The 22,911-nt window shown below is 41.8% G+C and overlaps 2 pseudogenes; one reads left to right on the plus strand and one right to left on the minus strand.

The window, feature by feature from the left end:
• Positions 1-901: 901 nt before the first annotated feature.
• On the plus strand, positions 902-5,896 carry LOC127196091 (26S proteasome regulatory subunit 8-like; annotated as a pseudogene).
• Positions 5,897-14,867: 8,971 nt separating this feature from the next.
• Positions 14,868-22,911, minus strand: part of LOC127196093 (COP9 signalosome complex subunit 5-like) — a 66,807-nt pseudogene continuing 58,763 nt past the window's right edge.

The raw sequence follows: 22,911 nt of genomic DNA on the forward strand, positions 1-22,911 counted from the left end.
CTATACTCTGTCAGCCAGGTTGCCCCAAAAAGATAAATTCCTGGGATATTAAGGGCTATTCTTGTAACTGCCTGGCCTTGTACAATTTCTGTTCTTGTAAGACAGCAAGTCACAATGCTAATCGATGTTCCCACTTCTGTATACAAGCTTGCATGCCTCTGATTACACGTAGACAGGGTATGTATTCGCGTGCTTGTGGGTAAGAAGTATGTAGTCTCCTTATTGTATGGAAGTAGCAAATACGTAGCCTTATAATTGTAATTTTTGTCTTCATAAGCCATGGACTAATGCAACATGCTGTTATACCTTGAGAATCTTGAATTTTGAGTATAGCTCTAGTACCGGTATCTGAGAATAAAGACTCTATTTTGTTTAAAAAAAAAAAAAAAACCAACTTATTCATGATTATACTTGTTAATCTCTGAGCAACCCCAGACCCATAACAGAGCTATGCTGGGCTGTTCCTTGCTTACAAGTTCCTCTGTGTCCCTAATCTAGTTCTAGTTTGTACCTCCATATATGCTTCCATTCATCTGGATATTAGACCTTTTTCTAATGCTCTATTGAATGTGCCTACATGTTTTTGCTACTCTGCCTATGGAATGACATCTGCAGAAAATCCTGATACCCTTGCATGATCTTTTGGGAAAGATGTGTATCCGTTCTCACAGAACAGATTGAATAAGACAGTTTAACACTGTCCCTTAGACTCATTTCAAAGCCTTCCTATCTTCAATAAGTCTAGGTTTTCACTGTCTGAATTTACATCTGAGTTATTTGTTAGACGGGATACATACTAATAGAATAACTCACAAATAATTTCTGGATTGCAAAGATGCATTCAAGATGGGTTTCTGCAGGGTGACTTGGCTGCTGGTGGTTCCTGTCGAAAAGAAGGGAGATGGTGCTTCATGGGCCAGGGCAGATGGAACTGCAAGAGGGGAAGGCAGGCCGTGGACTCTGCCGATATTATCTGTCCAAGATTGAAGAACTCCGGTTGGTTGTAAATGATAAGAGCCGGAATCTCCGGAGACTGCAGGCACAGAGGAACGGGTTAATGCGAAAGTTCACTTGTTGCAGGAGGAGCTGCTGCTGCTGCTGCAGGAACAAGGCGCCTATGTTGGAGGAGTCGTGTTGGGCCGTGGATAAGGAAAAAGTGTTGGTCAAGGTCCATCCTGAGGGCAAATTTGTTGTTGATGTGGACTAGAGCATCGGCATCAATGATGTGACACCCGATTGCCTGGTCACTCTAAGAAATGACAGCGATGCTCTGCATAAGATCCTACCAAGTAAGGTGGACCCTCCGGTGTCACTGGTGATGGTGGAAAATGTGCCGGACTCAATTTATGAAATAATTGGTGGGCCGGACAAGAAGATAAAAGAAATCATTGAGCTGCCTGTGAAGCACCCTGAGCTCTTTGAAGCACAGCCAAAAGGAGTGCCTTGCTATGGATCCCCAGGTACTGGGAAGATATTGTTGGCCTGCGCTGTGGCTCATCCTATGGATTGTACCTTCATTCGTGTCTCTGGCTCTGAACTGGTTTAGAAATCCATTGGGGAAGAGGCAGGAGTGGTGGGGGAGCTGTTTGTCATGGCAACAGAACATTCTCCATCGATCATCTTCACGGACAAGACTGACTCATTGGCTCTTGACGGCTGGAGGAAGGCTCTGGAGGAGACAGTGAAGTCCAGTGCACAGTGCTGGAACGGCTCAACCAGCCGCATGGCTTTGAGGTCACCAAGAATATCAAGGTTGTCATGGCAACTAATAGGATTGATATCCTGGACTCTGCCTTGCTTAGTCCTGGGAAGGTTGACAGAAAAATTGAATTCCCATCTCCCAGTGAGGAGGCCTGGCTGGACATTTTGAAAATCCACTCGGAAAAATGAACTTGCCCAGGAGGATCAATCTGAGAAAAATTGCTGAGTTGATGCCCAGAGCTTCAGGGGCTGAAGTGAAGGGTGTGTGCACAGGAAGCTGGCATGTATGCTCTGCGGGAATGGCATGTCCATGTTACTCAGGAGGACATTGAGACGCCAGTAGCCAAGGCCATGCAGAAGGATAGTGAGAAAAATATGTCCATTAAAAAGCTATGGAAGGGCTGGGCGGTGGTGGCGCACGCCTTTAATCCCACCACTTGGGAGGCAGAGGCAGGTGGATTGCTGTGAGTTTGAGGCCAACCTGGTTTACAAAATGAGTCCAGGACAGTCTACACAGAGAAATCCTGTCTCGAAAAAACAAAACAAAACAAAACAGCAACAACAAAAAGAAGCTATGGAAGGGAGGGTATGTCCTTTGGGTGGAAATCTCAAATAAAAGGTCCGTGTGATAAACTTTCTCTCTCTGTGTCTCTGTCTGTCTCTGTCTCTCTGTCTCTAAAAAAAAAAAAATGGATTTCTGGTTTGGTTTCCTCTAACTATCCTTATCTTATCTGGAACTTAATTCATTCTCAGCCCAGGGAATAAGGTTTTGGGAAATTTAACTCAAAGAGAAGATTATTATATTTGTTTTTAAGATAAATATCCAAGGCTGGCTTTAAACTGCTATGTGGCCAAGAATGGCCTTGAACTTCTGATCCTCATGTTGGGGTGTTGGGGTTATAGGTGTGTGCTACCATGCCCAGTTTAACTGAACCCAGAGCTTCATGAATGGTAGGCAAGTTCCTTACCAATTGAGCTGCATTTCTAGCCCAAACATAGGTATTTTAAAAAAGTTACTTGCGTGCACTTCGTAATTTGCCATCACATTTCGCCTTCTCCTCTTTTCAAAAGCAATTTTACAAAGCTCTGCTCGTAGGGCTGGTGAGGTTGCTCAGTGGGTAGAGCGCTTGTGCACAGGCATGACAGTCTGAGTTTGAAGCCCCATCCCACAAGTGCACAAGAGAGAGCTCACCCTACAGAGTTGTCATTTGGCCTCCACAATGTGTGCTGTGGCACGAGTGTGCCTGTAACACACACAGTCAGGCACTCACACACATGTGCTCACATACATACACACACACACATATATACACTTACTCACACAACACATAGTCACATACATATGCACGTACACACACTCACACATATACACTTACACAACACATAGTCACACATGCACACACACACACACACAGTAAATTGGGGGGCAAGTAAGCCCTTTACATAACAGTTTTCTAAGACCCTTTCTGTGTTCTGCATTACATCTATTTAAAACATAAATTCTTTTTTTTTTTTTTTGGTTTTTTTGAGACAGGGTTTCTCTGTGTAGTCTTGGCTGTCCTGGACTCGCTTTGTAGACCAGGCTGGCCTCGAACTCACAGCGATCCGCCTGCCTCTGCCTCCCGAGTGCTGGGATTAAAGGCGTGCGCCACCACGCCCGGCTAAAACATAAATTCTTATAATTGTCATTGCTTAGCAGATTAACATACTATAGTTCTATGTAAAATGTTGGTAATTTAAAAAGCAACATGCGCCAATGAGTCTAATAATGGAAAATGTTCTGATTTTCTTTGTAAGTGGAGAAGAGCCTATTAAAATTAATTCATTAGGGAAAAAGAGCATCATACTTACCAAGGCAATTTCAAGAAGAATGCGCCAGGGCCCTGCTCAAGACGCTGTTGTTATAGATTTAGCATCCTGAGCCATTGTGGCAATTTCCAAACTACCTAGATATTAGCCACAGCCAGTGCCAAACAGATAACATTTATTGCCTTTTTTTGTTTGGCTCTTTCAGCTCTTTCTCATACTCAAACCAGTAGGTCTCTACAGATGGTATTTAAAAAAGTTTCTAAGTGGGAAATAGCCTTGTAGTCACTAGCACAGGAAAAGAGGGCTTCCTGAACAGAGCTCTGTTGTTAGGACAGACACTAAGATCAACACTTAATAACGGGACCTCATGGACCTGAGACGCTCTGCAGAGCAAAGGACCCTGTCATTTGGGAAAAAACCCCACAGCCTACAGAAGGGGAAAAGAATTTTTTTTTTTTTTTTAGCAACTGTGTACCCAATAGAGAAACAATATCCAAAATATATAAAGTGCTCAAGAAACTAAGTATCAAAAACCAAATAATCTAATTAAAAATGGATCTAAACAGAGAATTCTCAGTAGAGGAAACTCAAAAGACTGAGAAACACTTAAAGAAATGTTCAGCATCATTAGTCATCAGGGAAGGACAAATTAAAGCTACTTTGAGAACCCATCTTACATCTGTCAGAATGGCTCCAATCAGTAATGCAACTGACAGCTCATGTTGGCAACGATGTAAAGTAAGGGGACACTGACCCATTGCTGTTGGGAGTGCAAACTTGAATACACACTATGGAAATTAGTGTAGTGGTTTTTCAGAAAGATGAGAGTTGCTTTACCTCAAGATCCAGCTATACCACTCTTGGGCATATACCCAAAGGATGCTTTATCCTACCACAAGGACACTTGTTCAATCATGTTCACTGCTGCACTATTTATAAAAGCCAGAAACTGAAAACAATTTAGATGTGCCTCAACAGAAGAATGAATAAAGCAAACGTACATTTACACACTGGAGTGCTGGGATCATAGGTGTGTACCTACATGGCAAAGATGCAGTTTTGTTTTTCATACAGAGTCTGAGCACAGATTAAGCTGGCCTCAAACTCTTAGTGAGTCTTCTGCCTCAGCCCCCCAAGTACTAGGAACACCACCATGTCTGGTTCAAAGATAAATTTCTGAAAGCCATTTAAAAAAATTTTTATTTATTTATTATTATGTATATAGTGCTCTGCCTGCATGTACACCTGCAGGCCAGAAGAGGGCATCAGATCACATTATTCAGGACTGTGAGCCACCATGTGGTTGCTGGGAATTGAACCCAGGACCTCTAGAAGAGCAGTCAGTGCCTCTTAACCACTTAACCATCTTTCCAGCCCTGAAAGCCATTCTTATACTGAGATGATTGACAACAATCTTAGTGTACTGAGGTGACTGTAACTCACATAAATATGTCCCATAAATCCCCCAAATAAATGTATCTTTGCTTTAAACGCCGAAGCCACCCCCATGCCAGTCTTCTGGAAGGGTTATGCAATAGAGGAAAATTCAGACTAGAAAGAAGTCTTAAGATAAAATATAGCCAGGTGGTGGTGGCGCACGCCTTTAGCCCCAGCACTTGGGAGGCAGAGGCAGGTGGATCAGTGTGAGTTCGAGGCCAGTCTGGTCTACAAAGCAAGTCCAGAACAGCCAAGGCTACACAGAGAAACCCTGTCTCGAAAAACCATAAAAAAAAAAAGATAAAATGTATTTTTTTTTGCATTGTACAATTATTTTGTTAAATGAATACATAGCCTTGAAAGGTCCTTGGGTAATTAAAAAAAAAAAAAAAAAAAAAACCCCAAATGAAAATTTCTAGCTACCACAATGACACAACATTCCTTTCTTTGCCCACCTAAAAATTATTTTTTACGGGGCTAATGCGATGGCTCAGCAGTTTAGAACTCTTGTTGTAACAGGTTTACTGACTTTTTTTCTGGGCATAAGATTAGGCAAAAGAGCTAAGTTGCCTCTTTTTTGGACATCTTTGGCATCCACATTCTGCAGGAGTTTCGGCTCTCCTAACTCCCTTGCGGTGATAACAGCAAGCTGCTGGATTGTGAGCTGTTCTATGTTCACGACGGTAGAATGGGGCCAGCAGCGGGTGGGGAGCTTGATCCTTCCTATCAGAAGCTCGCAAAGGACCGGATCCTGCCAGCAGTCTCCGGAGTGAGCACAGGCATGTGTTCCCTTCTGTTCTTGTTTATGATCATGGCAGACCAAGTCGATAGCTTGTTTGGAGCCCCGGGAGCTATGGAGCCAGAGGGTCCAGCTGCACCTGGATTCCTGACTTGCAAGAACAGTGAAGAAAAGTTGGCCTCTTGCCTCTGCGGGCTCTACCGACCTTGAATTGGAGAGACTTTGGAAAAGAATTCCAAAGAGCTCCAAAATGCAAAAGCCGAGTTTGCCTCGCACTGAGCTCTCTGCTAAGTAAATATGAGTGAAGTGATGTGTAGGGCGTGCCTGTGCGGCCTCCCACCCTTTCACAGCTCCGTCTCTCCAGCACTTCTTCTGGAGCACCTACCTGTATGGGGTCTTTGTGTGTGTGTGTGTGTGGACTATGTAGTTTGTCCCACGAAGGCTGTATCTAAATGAAGTATGCACACTCCGTTTTGTTTTTAGCATATAATAACACCCTACACCCTACGGCATACTATTTGTTTTATATTATGCATTATAAGTCATCAGGAGGTGATTTCAAAAGACGAGAAGCTCCATGTAAGTCATACGAAATACCTAGGTTATATGCAAATATTGTGCTATTTGTATGAGGAGCTCAAGCACCAGCAGTTTTCGGTATCCACAGGGCTTCTGGAGCCTATCTCCAGGGAACTGAGGGAGGAGCGCTCCTGTCATGCTCTCATGCTAAGTTTGGGATTAATTGTTTTCCTGAAGTTTGCGACTTTTAATTCAAACAAAATTAGCAAGCATAGTCTTGGTGTAGTCTAATATAGTACAAAACTAACACAGTGTCACTGTTGACTTTCCTTTTACCCTTTATTAGTTATTTTTGTTGGCCTATGAAATCATAGGCTCCATTGTGACATTTTCATACATATGTATGTGTCATTGTACTTTGCTCAGCTTCACCTCTCTGCAGTAGTCCTCTCCCTGCCCCACCCCCCTAATATATCTATATGTCTATATCAGCATAAGAAAGAAAACATGATGCTTTCTCTTCTTATTCTATTACTTTCTTTTATTTTTCTCTCTCCTCCCCTATAGATTCCTCCCAACCTCCACACAGTCCCCTTTACTCTCATATTATATCTAGCATATATGCATATATACACATACACACATATATGTATTTAAATTTAGATTCTACTTGTCGGAGTCTGGCTTACTGTGCTTAACATAATAACTTCTATTTCAATCAGTCTCAGGAAAATGACACGATTTTATTCTTTTGAGCTGAATAGAACTCCAGTATATACATATGCCACAATCTTTAACCATTCAGGTATTGTCAGACATATATATGAGGCCGATGGCAATAGCAGATATGGTGAAATGTTAAGTAATAGTCATGGATGTGCAAGCGTCTCTGTCACGTGATCACTTGTTTCCCTCAGGTACACACCCAGGCGTGATGTATCCAGGCTATGTAGTAGGTTTATTTTTAGTCTCTTGAGGAATCTCCGTGTGGATTTCCATGCTACTGGCTCTAGTTCATATTTCCATTAGCAGTGTGTAAGATTCCCTCTCTCCCTGAATACTTGCCAGGATGGCTCCACACTTTGTGAGGCTCTCACAAACACACTTCTGTGCACTTCTGAGTTTACTGGAGAAAGCAGAGACACCGAGGATGTGATTATCCAGTGCATCACTAGTCACTAACCACATGGGATGTTTTTATAAATAAATATCTGACTTAGTGTGCAATGCAATGGGTTGGATCAACACATCTTTTTCTTTTTGGTTTTTCAAGACAGGGTCTCTCTGTGTAGCCTTGGCTGTCCTAGACTCACTTTGTAGACCAGGCTGGCCTCGAACTCACAGAGATCCACTTGCCTCTGCCTCCTGAGTGCTAGGAGGATCAACACATCTTAATGAACACGTGCTGTTTTGCTTTGCTCGCCCTCTGCCCTCCTCCATTTACCCTCCCCACTCTAGTTGGGTCCCTTTCCTCTCTGGCCCCCGTTTTCTGCTTTCCTATTTTATGTACCCCATTCTCTATTTCCCATAAGATCTCTTCCTCTCATTCTTAGGATCTGATTTCTATTTTTATGACTTATAAACACATATATCACACACAAAGACATTACTGAATATATAAAAAAATATATGACTATATGTATACTTTTAGGATCTAAGTTTCATATGAGAGAAAACACTGCTTGTCTTTTGAGTCTGGCTCATTTTCCTTAATATGATGATCTGTAGTTACTTCCATTTTTTGCAAATGTCATGACTTAATTTTTCTTTATGGCTATACAAAATTTAACTGTGTATATTTGTGACACTCTCTTTATCCATTTTCCTACTAATGGACATTTAAGATGGTTCTGGCTCCTGGTTATTGTGAATATTGTGGCCATAAATATGGATCTATAAGTATTTCTGTATATCTTAACTTACAAGTCCTTGAGCTATACCCAGAAATGACATTGGCGTGCCATATGGTAGTTTTATTTTCAGTCTTTTGAGTAATGTCAATACTGATTTCCACAATTGTTGCACATTTTTAATTCTTCAAATTGAGAGTTCTCTCTCTCTCCCTCTCTCTCGCTCTCTCTCTCTCCTTTTACTTGGTGTGCCTGATTTTCCTAGCCCAAAGTTGATTGTGCTCATAGTGCTGCCTATTGTATTTTTCAATCCTATTAGAGTCTAAGTATCTTCATGACCTCATTTGCCATATTTAAAAAATTTAAAAAGATTTATTTATTATTATGTATACAGTGCTCTGCCTGTGTGTACAGCTACATGCCAGAAGAGGGCATCAGATCACATTGTAGATGGTTATGAGCCACCATGTGGTTCCTGGGAATTGAACTCAGGACCTTTGGAAGAGCAGTCGGTGCTCTTAACCTCTGAGCCATCTCTCCAGCCCCATATTTAAAATTTGTAACAATCACAACAAAATCCACAAAATGTTGTTACTACTAATGCTTTCTTTGATGCTAAGCATTTTGAATACTTAATTACAATGATATGGAAATCAGAGAAAAGTAAGATCTAGAAGTAAGTCAATATTATATAATTCTTTTTTTCTTTTTTTTTTTCAAGACAGGGTTTCTCTGTGTAGCCCTGGCTGTCTTGGAACTCATTCTGTAGACTAGACTGTCTTCAAACTCACAGAGATCTGCCTGCCTCTGCCTCTTGAATGTGGGCATTAAAGGTGTCTTACACCATCTCTTTGCTTTAAAAAAAATTATTTTCTTATAAGTGTAATGTCTAAATTATAGTTGCTAGCTGTATTAATGAAAACTTGGAACTTTTATTTTTGCAAGAGGTATTGGGTCTCAAGAAAGTGTAGTTGGTGCTGAGGCGGGATGCCTGGGATGTGCCTGTTAACATGTGACACCCTCAGTCTCTACCCAAAGCTCTCCAAGGGGTCTCTGGGTTGTGTTCCCCATTTCCTATTCTCCGCTAATTCAGAGACTCTAGGGCCCAGCAATCAACTCTCAGTAAAAATTCTCTCTCTCCCTGGGCTGCTCTTAAGTAGCCTCTCTTTCCTGTCCTGCTCTTGTGAGAGTTGGGTGTATTCTATCTCTGACTCATTCTGTCCGTTCTTTCTCTGATTCATCACTTTGTCAGCCCCTCAGTTAGACTTTGAAACATGGCTGCTGCCTTCTATAAACTAACCTTACCTTCATTGTTTGGGACTAAAGATGTGTACTAAGGGAGTGTCCGTATTCCAGCCAGATCATACTGTAATCCAGAGTGTGTCTCAATTCCAGTAAGATCATATAGTCCTAGAAGGTCTTTGGATGTGATCTCTTGCCAGAGAAGTCATGTTGATGGAATAAAATTCCTCTACAGAAAACATATTCTGGTCCCAGGTACACTTAATGAGAGCTTTTTGTTTTGTTTTGTTTTTTGTTTTTGTTTTTTTTTGAGACAGGGCTTCTTTGTGTAGCCTTGGCTGTCCTAGACTCACTTTGTAGACCAGGCTGGCCTCGAACTCACAGCGATCCACCTGCCTCTGCTTCCCAAGTGGTGGGATTAAAGGTGTGCACCACCACATCTGGCTATGAGAGTTTTTTTTGAAATCACATGCACAATTATCCCTTATTTAGATAGTAAGTTATTCATAATTTTGTTTTTGATAGAGTAAATGCATAAAAAGATTTGATAATGAAAGTGTAAGCTCCAACATGAAGGTCCACATTGCTATTACATTATTGCTATTAAAACTATTCATTTAGATACATAGACTTTGGATCTGGTTAATTTGGGTGTGTGATTTTTTTTCTACTTTTAGGATTTTAAAAAATAATCAAGTTTATAAAGACAAACAACCAAGCAAGAGCTTTTTGGCTGCAAGTTGAATGCACTGAATGTAACTGGGTGTCCTAGGAGTAAATCTTTAGACTTACTCAGATGAATTCAAGATTCAAAAAATGCAAGCAATAGTGGAGTCTTCACTGCCCCCTCTCTTTTTAGCAATAAAGTCTAATGGATGATTATAATTTACTCACTGGGCCATTTGCTGTGGCTTGGGGATGGACAGCTTCATTCGTTTGCCTGTGGGTAGAGATGAGGCAGTTGGAAGAAAAGCTGCTGTGAACAGATGTGACAGGAAGAGGAACAAGAGCCATAGGGCTCCACGGTGTGAGGGCAGGCAGTTATGTCTGGTAGATCAGGAGGAATCTGCCTTGAAAATATGGAAATGCACTTGTGTTCATTGAACATTGCTTTTAAAAACCAAAATGCTAGGGTAAATGAGTGCTCAGATACTTATGAAGCTGACAACTGGGAGATTAGCTGTTGCGATGTGATAATTCGCTTTAATAAAAAAAAAGAAATAGTTTGTCATATTAAGACTATGCATATTGAAAACATATTTATCTCCATAGAAAATATGTCACATCTGACTGAAAGCAATTGAAGTGATATGATATTTCTCCAGACATAAAAGTCAATGTTATACTGAAATCACATCTACAATTGTTCATTATTTAGATAGTGACAACTTGTTCAGAGTTTGCTCAAAGAGCAATTAACAAGTTGGCTATATAGCCACCTCTCAACCTATTTTACATATTGTGAATAAAATTAAAGAGAAAAAAGTGAAGCAAACATAAAGCTCTTTGGTTTTTCTATTATATTAGACAGTCTCTTTCTCTCTCTATATGCACACACACACACACACACACACACACACGTTACCAATATTATTTATTGGTGTTATTTATCCAGATGTATAGAAAAATTTTAACTCAGAAACATGGCTGCTCTGTCAAGGAATCACATCCAAAGACCTTCTAGGGCTATGTGATCTGACTGCAATACACACACATTCTGGCTGGAATACAGGCACTCCCTTAGTACACACCTTTGATCCCAAACAATGAAGGTTAGGCTAGTTTATAGAATAAAAAATCAGCCATGTTTGAAAGTCTAATTGAGGGGCAGACAAAGGGATGAATCAAAGAAAGATTTGACAGAATGAATCAGAGATACAATATGTCCAACTCTCATGAGAATAAGACAGTAAAGGAGACACTGTTGAAGAACATTGCAGGAAGAGAGGAACGTTTTTTTTCTTTTTTCTTTTCTTTCTTTCTTTCTTTCTTTTTTTTTTTTTTTTAAACCAGGAGTTGATTGCTGGGACAGTGTTACGGAGACAGGTTGCAGAGGGAACAAGCTAGGTATATGTGATGACAGAGGAACCAGAGAATTAGAAAGAGCCAGAACATTAGAACATATTGCCAGAGTTAGTTTGAGGCCAGGTAGAGCAATCTATACAGAGAAGCCAACAGAAACCAGTTTGAATTAGTCACGTTGGAGAAGAGTTTAGGCCAGAACATCTGAATTGAACCAGCCAGCCAGAGTTCAGAAAGAACTGGAAAGGGTGAGTTTGTTCAGCAGTGAGTCTTGGAGGCTGAAAACATTCTACCCCTAGGTTAGCAGATAGAGGCTGGAAGGTCCAACCTTGCAGAAGGTTAGGTTGTATGCAGGCTAGAAGCTTCCAGGCCTAGGCCTAGGGATAGATAGAGACACTCTGGGCTCAGCCCAAGCCATGCATTAGTAAAGTTTGGGCAAGGCTCTCATCTCATCCCATCATCCGAGGAAATAAAAACATTTACATCTGGTGCCGCATACTTGATTCTATTTCAGATGATATCATATGTTTCTAATTTATATACTGTAGGATTTTGTACGTGTCAGATATATTTACATTAAGAAAATACACTGGATTTTACTATTCAGCCCAGGCTGGCCTTGAACTCGTGATCCTCCTGCCTCAACTTTATACATTTCCCTTATGGGCCTTACATTTGAAAAATTGTGACATTTAGACTCTGTGTTAGATGTGTTGCTTTTTGCTGGAGAATCAGTGTTTCTCAGTAGTGTCATTAGTTGCAGGTAGAGAAACCATATTTGAGCTGTTGCCACCAATGCAACAGCGAAGCTGTTAGTGTGTATCAGGCTGTCATCCTGTTGTCCTAAGGCGTTGACAGGAAACCTGGAGTGTCTTCCTCCGCCTCGCTGTTCTCACAAAGGACACAATTTCATTTCTCTTAATTGTGTAGAGGATATTGAGTGACAAAAATTATTTTCATGAAGTATACAACTATATCAGTGTTCCTGTTGTTGCTGTAACAAATTGCTAGTTGCATGTAGTTTAAAAAATATTTTCTCCACTTCTCTCTGGCGGGACTGCCTTGCCCAGCCTCAGTGGAAGAGGATGTGCTCAGTTCTGATGTCACTTGATGTGCCAGGGTGGGTTGGTGGTGGTGGGGCTCCCTTCTCTGAGAAGTAGGGGGAGAGGGATAGAGAGAAGAGAGAGGGGGTGTGGGACTTGGAGGAGAAGAGGGAGGGGGCTATGCTTGGGATACAAAGTGAATAAAAAATATTGTTTCTTAGTTTTATCAATTAGAACTTGGAAGTCAGCATCATTGGATATGGTAGTTGGTATGAAATTTGCCCTGTAGGCTCACAGGGACTGGCACTATTGAGAGCTGTGGTCTTGTTGGAGTAAGTGTGGCATTTTGGGAAGAAGTGTGTCTCTGGGGTTAGTCTCTGAGGTCTCAGAAGCTCATGACCGGCCTATTTTGTCTTACAGTCTCTTCCTGCTGCCTGCGGATCCAGATGTAGAAGTTTCAGTTCCTCTCTAGCACCGTGTCTGCCTGTGTGCTGCCATGCTTCCCGCCATGGTGATAGTGGACCAACCCTCCAAAACCGTAAGCCAGCCTCAATGAAATGTTTTCTTTTTATAAGAGTTGCCATGGTGTCTCTTCACAGCAATAAAACCTTGACTAAGAAGGCAAAAGTGAAGTTGGTCATGCAGGCTCCTTGTAAAGATGACAGAGGTGTGAGGGCTCTGTGAGAGGCTGCCTGTGGTTTTATAGCTCCTTTCCCACATTTTAGAGCCCTTTATTTTACCTCTGCTTCTTTTACCCAGTCCCTACAACTAGCTTTCACGTTTCACGTCTTCAGACTTAAACTCTTGCTTTTCTCTGACATTGACCCTGTGATTAGATCACACCAATGTGAAGACCCTGGGAAAACCATCCAGAACCTTGCTATGACCACATCTTCCAGGACTTTACATGGAACGTAGCATATTCCCTAATTCTAGAAATTAGTTGAGAGCCTTCATTTACCTTCCTACCAGCATTCTGCCAATCTGTTTGTGCACTGTATTATTCACAATACCCTTATTTTCTAAGTGTTATCACAAATGGCTCAATTTTGCTTAAGCAAAGAAGCATATGTGTGTGTGTATGTGTATATATATGTATGTATATATATGTATATATATATCCTGTAATAAATGAAAGATGCAGAGATACGTTCTAGATATCTAACTGCAGCTAAACGGTCAGAGATGTATCATGGCCATTCCGTCTTTCAGCCTTGCTTTCCACTATGTGTAGTCTCAACCTTGGCTCTCCTTAAGTAAGATTAGGGTCACATTCTCTGACCTTGGAACCTCAGGACAGAGAGAGAGAGAGAGAGAGAGAGAGAGAGAGAGAGAGAGAGAGAGAGAGAGAGAGAGAGAGAGAGAGAGAGAGAACCCAAAGTTAAAAAAATAGCGAAATTTTGTAAATTAAAATGGTTTTTGCTTTACTAAGATTGCATCCTGATTATGTTATGATCTACTTGAGTTCTTCCTTAAGTTTCTCTCCTTCCATCCTTCCTTCTTTCTCTTCTTCCTCCTCCTTGATCTTACTTCCCATTTCCTGTTTCTGAGATAGGGTCTTACAATGTATCTCTGAATGTCCTGTGACTTTCTCTGTAGACCAGAACTGGCCTTGAACTCACAGAGATCTGCTTGTCTCTACTACCTACATTCTGGGATTAAAGGTGTGTGACACCACACTTGGGCAAATCCATTGTTTATACATGTTGTTGAGCGTAAATGCAGGAGAATAAAAGCATGGTTATTAAAAACATTTAAGTATACAAAAGATTCAGATACATTTCTGTTAAAGGCAGTCAGTGTTTTACTACTATGAACAATCTGTGGAATCGTGTTTCTCAGCACTTATGTTGCTGCTTTGTTTGTCTAACTGAAATAAGTGTAAATGGATTTGGGTTTCCCGGTGGTTTTTAGATAGAATGAGACCTGAGACATTGCTACTAGGTCTTGCCCAGAATTTTCTTTTCTTTTCAAAAACTATTCGTTTTACTCATTTGTATGTGTCTGTGTCCAGTAGTATCATCAGGGGCTAGAAGAGGGGCATCAGATCCCCTGAGGCTAGAGTTACAGGAAGTTGTGCCTATTGTGTGCCATGCTGGGATTTGAACAAGCATCCTTCGGAAGAGCTACAGGTGATCTCAACCACTGAGCTATCTCTACAGCCCCCAAAATGTTCTTTCTTTCTATTTTTCTATCACAGCAATACTCTATGTTCTCTTTTTAAAAAAAAAAACATTTATTCGCTTTACAGCCTGATCCCAGCGTCCTTCCTCCTCTCCTCCTGGTCCACCCTTATGCCCATCTCCCCTTACTCACTCCTTTCCCCCCATTATTTTGGGTTCCTTAAATCTCTTTCTCCCCACTCCTCCCTAATCCCTTCCAACACCCCAACAGCAGGTAGGAGAGAAAGAAGGTTAGTGGGGAGAAGGGATGTAGGTCTCTTTGGCTACTTCCTGCTGTTTAGGGTCGTCGGGTTCCTTGGGGGCAAGTAGTCTAATGCTCATTTCAGGATGTCTCCAACTTCTCATCACACTGCATCAACAGCAACTGCGGGAAAGCACTGGTAATCTTCTTCCTTCTCAAAGCCCCAAGTCTCTCTTTGGGTCCGACATTTATTCCCACTGGGAAAGACCAGACTCCAGCATGAGTCAAACATCACACACCCTCTCCTGAGGCAGCCCCATATCCCACACCTGGGAGTAAAACACAAACATGTTTACATATAAACCAAAACTTCCATAACACCCCATTCCCTCTCTCTTTCTCAGAGAAGGGGAGGCCCCCAAGGGGTACCAACCCACCCTAGCACCTCAAGTCACAGCAGGAATGAGCACATCCTCCCCCACTGAGGCCAGATAAGGTAGCCCATGTAGAGGAAAGGGATCCAATGCAGGCAACAGACTCAGAGACAGCCCCTACTCCTGTTCTTAGGAGACCCACATGATGACCATGCTGCACATCTGCTACATATGTGTAGGTGTAGAGTGATGTGGTCAGCATGAGTTAGCAAGCTAGAGGAACTCAGGAAATCCACCCAGCATTTATTCCACAAAAAGCTCAGGCAGTTTACGATCCAAAGAGGATTTGAAATATGTGACTTCTAATGCATACTGTTGTTTTCAGTGTACACCAAAATCTTCTGCTTTATTAAGTGGGATAGTCTGGGACACAGAAGGTCCTTTATCTGGAGGTTTGTAGCCCTTTGGATATGTCCTAAAGGTGCCAAGACTCACTTTTCCTGCAGATATTGGTCTGGTTGGGCCAGTCACCACTGCTACGAACAGTTCCTGGAACTGCTGCCTGAGCATCTGTGTACTGACGTCAATCCCAGAGAGCCAGCAGCCGTAACCAGGGTGGCTATGGTACCAGCTAATTGCATTTTCAAGGTGGCCAACCTGTTTAGCATTTTCTATGTATGCGCCAGCCTGAGCATTAACTCGGGTTTCAGTGCCCTCTACAGGCAAAGCAAAACTGTCCACAATGGTCACGGTCTCACCAGCCACTTTCCCCAGTATCAGACCCATCCCTTCCAAGTTGCCTCCTGATCAGGCAAGCATCACCATTTTTAGTAGAGCCAATGCAGAAGTTTTGCAGTATTAAAGAAATGGTGATCTTTATAGTCCAGGGTTTCACTGCCAGGATTTCTTGCTGTTTTTTTTTCTTGTTTGAGGATTTCATTGCTATTCTGTGCTTCCTGCATGTTGTTGGTTAATTCATTTCGTTTCCAGAAGCTGCCATGGCCAAGGGAGTGGAGAAGCTGTTGCCTCCACAACCAAGTTGCAACTTTACTTCGTTGGGCTTCCAAGTGTGGGCTTACCTAACATGGGTGCACACTTACTAGAAGGCAGCCATGACACGTCTCTCTATCTATTTTTCATTTGAGGGACATCTAGCTATTATGACTAAAGCTGCTATGAACATAGCTGAGCAAGCTGTATGATGGAACATCTTTTGGGTATACGGCCAAGAGTGGTACAGCTGGATCTTGAGGTAGAACCATTCCCAGTTTTCTGAGAAACTGATGGATTGATTTCCAAAGTGGTTGTACAAATTTTCACTCCCACCAGCAATGGAGAAGTGTCCCTCTTGTTCCACATCCTTGCTAGCATGTGCTGTCACTTGAGGTTTTGATCTTAGTGATTCTGATGGGTATAAGATGGAATCTCAGAGTCATTTGGAACAAAGTAGCAGCTTACTGAATGGGAAAAGCTCTTCATCAACCCTATATCCGACAGAGGTTTAATATCCAAAATATATAAAGACCACAAGAAATTAAACACCAACAAACCATATAACCCAATTAAAAAATGGGCTACAGAGCCAAACAGAATTCTCAACAGAGGGATCTCTAATGGTGGAGATGTACTTAAAGCAATGTCCTACATCCATAGACATTAGGGATATGCAAATCAAAATGACTCTGAGGCTAGTAGACCTTTTTAATATTAAATATTCCACTTTTCAGGAAGAATCACATGTTAATTTCAAACAAAATCAAACTTTTTGAATAGTAAAATACATTTAAACACTCATTTAAATATTATTTTTATAAGTATAATTAGTTAATTAATTTTTTTGAGACAGGGTTTCTCTGTGTATCCTTGGCTGTCCTGGACTCACTTTGTAGACCAGGCTGGCCTTGAACTTAGAGATCCTCCTGCCTCTGCCTCCCAAGTGCTAGGTTAAAGGTGTGCACCACTGGGCTGGAGAGATGGCTCAGTGGTTAAGAGTGCTGCCTGCTCTTCCAGAGGTCCTGAGTTCAATTCCCAGCAACCACATGGTGGCTCACAACCATCTATAATGTGATCTGGTACCCTCTTCTGCAGATAAAGCACTCATATGCAATAAATAAAAAATAAGTAAAAAAAAAAAAAAAAAAAAAGGTATGCACCACCACCACCAGGCTATAAGCATATTTTAAATTTCAAAACTTATATTTACTTTGAATTGAAAACAGACCTTGTATGTGTTTTAATGCCCTTTCCCAAATGCTGAAGCTCCTTTGTGAGAGTCACGCCTACCTAGACTGTCTTCCAGGCAACGGTCTCTTTGGGTGGGGAAGCTTCTGGGACACCAGCCCTGTTGCTTTTGGAAGACAATGTTTCTTTGGTGTGTCACCCACTCTCTTACAATCTTTTCTCATCTTCCACATAGTTCCCTGAGCCCTAAGGGGGAAGAGTTTTTGAGTGTTCCAAGGTCTCGCATTCTCTGCCCATCATCCAGCTGTGGGTCTCCATGTTAGTTCCCATCTACTGCAAGAGCAGGTTTCTCTGGTGATGGCTGAAATGAAAACAACAGCAAATGAAAACCAGCATAGAAAACCACAACTGGACACAGTAAAGAGACTAGCAGATTGTGAAAGTCCAGGTCCAATTACATCAACTCTACAGTGCCCACATCTATGGTTCAGAAAATATGGAAGGCAGGGGAGAGGGACATGGAAAGAGCCAGAACACCAGGAAATCTGCTATGAAACAGTCTCTCCTGAGATGGCTGCAGAAACAAGGTCAGAACAAGGGAAATCTCAATGTGAATGCTAATGTGGAAGGGGCAAAGTTTCAAGGGGTCTCACCCACAGACAAAGAACTATATAGGCAGTTAATGACTGTTGGGAGAAGGAGAATTAATCTCTCTCAGTAATGAGCCCATCACTGGTTATCCAATGAAGAGTGCTCAGCTTTGAAACTATGTACACAAAGAACCAGGTTTTATATATATATATATATATATCTCATTGTGCATGTATGTAAATACATACTTATATGCATGTTGGGGGTACAAGGAGGGGTTCAAAGCAGAGATGGGAGGGGCTGGAGGGAGGAAAAGTAGGAGGAAAATGATAAGATTCCATTTCAACTAAAACATATTAAAGAAGTATCATGTTCTGGGATTTATACTCTGTTTCCAGAACTTGCCATTTTGTATACAGCGTTTACACTGCATATCTCTTAAGCCAGCTACTCTATCTGTAGAGATTTCTTTTCTTGAAACTCGAGGCATTTTATTAGAGTTTAAAAGAAAATCTTCGGGACAGGCAAGCCATAAACCTTGGTAGATGCCTGGTAAGGAATGCAATAAAGAAGAAATCAAAGCCATGTTGTTTGAGTTAATCTGCACAGAGGCCAGCCATATGGTAGCAGGCAGCCACATGGCAGGGAGAGCAAAAAGGAAGCCCAGAGCTCTTGAAAATGCAAACTTAGGTTCTGGGCAGCAACTCAAAAGGAAGAGACAAAGAAAAGGGAAAAACTTTACCCCAAATATAGGAAGACTCAACAGATGGCCATCATGGCTCCTGGGGACTGTGTGAGGTTTGTTTTTATGAGAGGTTAAGAACAGGAGGCACAGCTCAGTGGTGAAGCCTTTGTTTTATCTTTGCAAATCCATGAGTTCAGTTTAAACCATCACCAAAACCAAAACCAAAGGGAAGCCAGACAAATGCAAATGGCTGTTTGTGTAGGAGCACCGTGTTTCTGCTTTTATGTCAAGTATCAGAAGTATGTAACTTAACAACCACTGGCAAAAATAAACTAGGAAAAAAAATTGAATAAAAATTATGAAATCAGTAATCGTAGCTGTGTATCTCTATTTTTTAGGAAGACATGCCATTTGAACAAAATTAGGTTTCATTCCGATGTTTTCACACATGTACTGTGTTTATACTCTCTTTCCAGTGGCCCCTGGTTCCGTTCTCTGCTCTTACTTCCTAGGCAATATGTATCGTCCTTTTCTGTCTTGTAAAATCTAGAGCTCAGACAGGGATGTGATTTTTGTCTTTCTGAGTCTGACTCATTTGATTAGTATGATGACTTCCAGTTCCACTCATTTCCCTGCAAAGGACATAACTTTGTTCTTCTTTGTGGCTATATAAACTTGTGTGTGTGTGTGTGTGTGTGTGTGTGTGTGTGTGTGTGTGTGTGTATGATAAACTTGCTTGAATATTCACGCTACACTTTCTGTGTTATTTCTCTGTTAATACACATACATCCGTAAGTTAGCTGTTTTGAACACCGCTGCAATGAGTCTGGATGTGCAAGTGTTTTTGTGGTGTGCTGACTTATGAGTCCCTTGGGTATTCTTAGGGCCATCCTTACTGATTTGCACAGTAGCTGTACTAGTTTACAGTTTTGTTTTGTTTTGTTTTTTTTTTTTTTGGTTTTTCGAGACAGGGTTTCTCTGTGTAGCCGTGGCCATCCTGGACTCACTTTGTAGACCAGGCTGGCCTCGAACTCACAGCGATCCGCCTGCCTCTGCCTCCCGAGTGCTGGGATTAAAGGCATGCGCCACCACGCCCGGCTCTAGTTTATAGTTTTACTAGCAGTGTACAAGAATTCCCCTTTACCATATCGCCATTAGTGTCATGGTTGTGAATGGGCCATGGTAGAATCTTTTTTTTTTCTTAATGAATTTATTTATTCACTTTACACCCTGGTTGTAGCCCCCTACCTCCTCTCCTCCCAGCTCCACCCTCCCTCTCTCTTCCCTCATTGTTTTCCGCTATTCCTCAGAAAAGGGGTGCCCCTACCCCCCCACCCCAGCTCATCAAGTCACATCAGGATTGAGTTTGTCCTTTTCCCCTCTCGCCTGGCAAGGCAGTCCTGTCAGAGGAAAGTGATAAAAAAGTAGGCAACAAGCCGGGCGGTGGTGGTGCATGCCTTTAATCCCAGCACTTGGGAGGCAGAGGCAGGTGGATCTTTGTGAGTTTGAGGCCAGCCTGGTCTACAAAGGGAGTCCAGGACAGCCAAGGCTAACACAGAGAGACCTTGCCTCAAAACAAAAACAAAAAATCCAACAAACAAACAAACAAACAACAAACAACAGGCAACAGAGTCCATGTCAGAGACAGCTCCCTTACTGGAGGACCCACATGAAGCCTGGGCAGCCCATCATCTACATATGTGTAGGGGTAGAATCTTTAATGCAATTCTGATTGACATTTTTCTGATGTTGAACATTTAAATATATTTATTGGCCATTTGTGCTCTTTTTGAGAACTGTCTCCTTAACACATTTATCAATCACATGACAGTTTCAGTTTTTTAGTTCCTTGCATACTGTGGGTAGCAATCCTCTGCTGGGTTAATAGCTGCAGCTTTCTCCTGGACTCTCTCTCTCTCTCTCTCTCTCTCTCTCTCTCTCTCTCTCTCTCTCTCTCTCTCTCTCTCTCTCTCTCTCTCTCACACTTCACTTGGGGAAAGCCATGTTGTGTGTAATCCTACAGAGAGGCTCATGTAGTGTACAGCACCGAAGCTGCCTGCCACAGCTCTGTGGTTGGGCTTGGAAGCAAATCCTCCAGCGCCAGCCAAGCTGCAGGAAACTGCAAAATCTCAGCTGGCTGGAGCCTGGTTTGGCACCCTGAGCTGGAACCACCAAACCAAACTGCTCCTCATTCCTAGAGCCATTCAAACCGTGAAAGAAAGATTTCTACTTTAAGCTACCGAACTTGGGAACTTATTACATCACAATCAGTTCCTGATGAGTGTGTATACCAGTCATTTTTGAAGGCCAGGAAAATGAAGGCTAAAATCTCAGCTAAGTCGGGGCCAGTGCCATGGAGGCAGAATTTTAATCAGACACACGGTGAGGGACTGCTAAGTATTGGTGTCCTTAGGTTTTGTTTTGTTTTGTTTGTTTTTGTCTTTTGTATTTCAAGACAGGTCTGTCTGCGTAGCCCTAGCTGTTCTGGAACTCGCTCTGTTGTAGAGTAAGGAATGAGCCACCATGTTGGGTGTCCTTTCCTTAATTTTAATGTTATCATCTCTTGGAGGAGCCAAGGCCAGGCTTTCAACCGATGCACAGTGAATCAGACAGATAACTTCGTAGCTATTGCTTTCTCTCAGTTCTTTGAGTGGTTTGAAATCTAGAGATGCAGGATCATGGCTAGATACCATGCTACCTAAGGTGCCTCCTAGTGGTAAGCATCTGGAAATTTCTATATTGGGGCCAGTGCACAGAGGAGTAACAGGAGATAGATGTAAGATGAGGGTAGCCAGTGTGGTTGTATTTCCAAGCTTAAACCTCAGTGTGCGTAATTTACCCTAAGATCGCATATATATCCACTCTTGAGAGTTTACCTTCCCGTGCATGGCTTCTTGGCGTAGCGATGATCCTAACCAGGTCTTCCCAGCATGTATGTCCACGTGAGGCCATCCATTTACACCCGTCCACTCCCCTGCTAATTTCCAGAAATAATTAGCAGGTGAAGATTACTGACAAGAAAACAAAGCCATGCGCACCTGTACTGGCCTTCTTTGTGACCTTTGCAGGTTTTGGGGTCTCAGTTTGAATAACAGTTTGAAACTAAACAATATTTAATGGACATGATAGCTGTACATAAATAATCTTCAAGTTTTACAAGCGTGCCTTAGGCATTTTGACAACATTTTGGCTCCCAATGCTAGGTAGGGACGTATCACATAGAAATAATCCTAGATTTCAGAATAGTGAGAAATATCTTTGATTATGTCCATACATTTCATTCAATGTTATATTAAGCTCCATGTTCTATGTTTTGAGGAGGCACTTGTATCTTCTGTTTGTCTAAACTTACCAACACATTTGCATATGAAGATATACAGACATGTATATATGTTAAAGGAAAATCTAGGCATTTTATATGAACATGTTGAATCTACTTTTTGTTTTGTTTTGTTTTTTTTTGAGACAGGCTTTCTCTGTGTAATAGCCCTGACTGTCCTGCAACTCTTTATAGAAATACCAGACTGGTCTCGAACTCACAGGGATCCACCTGCCTCTGCCTTCCAAGTGCTGGGATTAAAGGCCTGTGCCACCACGCCTGGCTAAATTGAGTCTATTTTAAAAGATTAAAAGTATAAAAATGTAATTTTTGATGAATAGTACTTTTTTCATGCTAGTAAAAGAGCTGTTGTGGCATGGAAGACTCAAATTGCTGGAAATGTGGCAGGATCAATAAAGCTCTAAGAAGCCAATTAAAGGATTCCAAGTAAAAAGGATTAGTTCAGATTAAGTAGGTAACCTCATCCCTCCCAGAGGCAGTATTATCATGAAGAAGAAGAAGGGGGGGGAAAAAAAAAAGTCATGCATTGCTGCAAAATTGCCAGCAGAGGCCCTCAGCTCCTTAGTCTATAGGGGGAAAAATCTGCCAAATGTGTAAAAGTGGTTCCTGGCACCCAGTTTGCTTACTTCAGATTTCTAACCAGAGCACGCAGTTTTAAATTACTAATGGGAAATGGTGGAAATTAAAAGTGCAATTAGTTTATAGAACAGTGTATGATGTCTTGAAAATACACAGGTGCAACAGGACCAAGGGAGCAGCAACTGTGCAAGGCCCAGGCTTTAATTGGTATATATATATTTTTAAAAGCAAGTGAAGGTGCAGATTGCCTAGAAGAAAACCAAGCCACGACCTTTGCAGGTTTTGGGGGTGTGTGTCTCAGTTTGAATAATGTTCTGCTGGGGGATAAATGAAACTAGACAAAACAACCACCCCCAAAGAGATTCATATAAGGTTTTCTTTAAAAAAAAAAAAAAAAAAAATCTGAAAATACCGGGTGGTGGTGGTGCAAGCCTT

This window comes from Acomys russatus, chromosome 12, assembly GCF_903995435.1.
Source record: "Acomys russatus chromosome 12, mAcoRus1.1, whole genome shotgun sequence".
NCBI lineage: Eukaryota > Metazoa > Chordata > Mammalia > Rodentia > Muridae > Acomys > Acomys russatus.